Source organism: Trichechus manatus, unplaced genomic scaffold (assembly GCF_000243295.1).
Source record: "Trichechus manatus latirostris isolate Lorelei unplaced genomic scaffold, TriManLat1.0 scaffold00219, whole genome shotgun sequence".
Classification (NCBI taxonomy): Eukaryota; Metazoa; Chordata; class Mammalia; order Sirenia; family Trichechidae; genus Trichechus; species Trichechus manatus.
Window position 1 is genome coordinate 2,700,734 of NW_004444155.1, and position 1,293 is coordinate 2,702,026.

Here is a 1,293-nt window from a genome sequence, read left to right on the forward strand (position 1 = left end):
CCTCCTGGCCCCACTTCTCTGTAAGAGTTGTGGCATGGTTACTGTCTCCGCCGCTCACTGCGATGGTAGTGAGGGCTAATGCTGTTGAGATGGGTCCTCACAAGTCTATACAGGGGTGTAAGGCATTCAAAGTCTGCAGACTGTTTATGTTGTGCCTAGCAAAGGAACTGTACCAACCCTTAGTTCCTGGCTTAGGGGAGCCAGTAGCTTATTTGTTCCCTCTCCAAGGCCAGAAGAATGGGTCAGGATGCCTTTTGGGATCTACTTCCGGCCCTGGGGAGTCAGACTTCAGAATGCCAGACCTGTGCAGAACAGGAGGGAGGAGGTAAAAGAGAGAGAGATTTTCCCCAAATGGGCTTTTTTTTTTTTTTTAGAATCTCAGTGAAAGGCCGCAAGCGTGTACTTATCTTTAGCCACTTGGGAGCTGCTTTTCACTGGTTCAGAGTGTCCAAGCAGAAAGTCTGCCCACCAGATCTCTCTCAAAGTGGAAATTGCCTCCCGAACACGCATGCACAGCTGTCTGCTTGCTTCACTGTGTACTTCGGAGCCCACTGGGGCCGAAGAGCTGCAGCTCCAGCCACAGTCTGGTACTTCTCGCTTTTTGAGAACCGTCTCCCCTCCCCCCACCACTCAGTCTGATTCCTCAACTTTGCCTTGCTCAGGGCTCCTTGATATTCATATACAATCAAATCACTTGTCTTTCCAGGTCTTTGTTGTGAGAGAGATATAGGAAGCCATCTGACTACTCCGCCATCTTGGCCCCCCACCTAAGATAATTCTCGTCTACTATCTCATTAGTGAATAACACTCTCCTTCCCTCACCACCCTCGTAACCATCGAAGAATGTTTTCTTCTGTGTTTAAAACTTTTCTTGAGTTCTTAGAATAGTGGTCTTATACGATATTTGTCCTTTTGTGGCTAACTAAATTCACTCAGCATAATGACTTCCAGATTCCTCCATGTTATAAGATGGTTCATTGTTCTTCTTTATCATTGTGTAGTATTCCATTGTGTGAACATACTATAATTTGTTTATCCATTAGTCAATTGTTGGGAACCTAGGTTGTTTCCATCTTTTTGCTATCGTGAACAATGCTGCAATGAACATGAGTGTGCATATTTCTATTCATGTGATGGCTCTTATTTCTCTAAGATATATTCCAAGGAGCAGGATTGCTGGATCTTATGGTACTTCTATTTCTAGCATTTAAGGATGCTCCAAATCGATTTCCAAAGTAGTTGTACCATTTTACATTCCCACCAACATTGTATAAGTGTTCTAGTCTCTCCGCA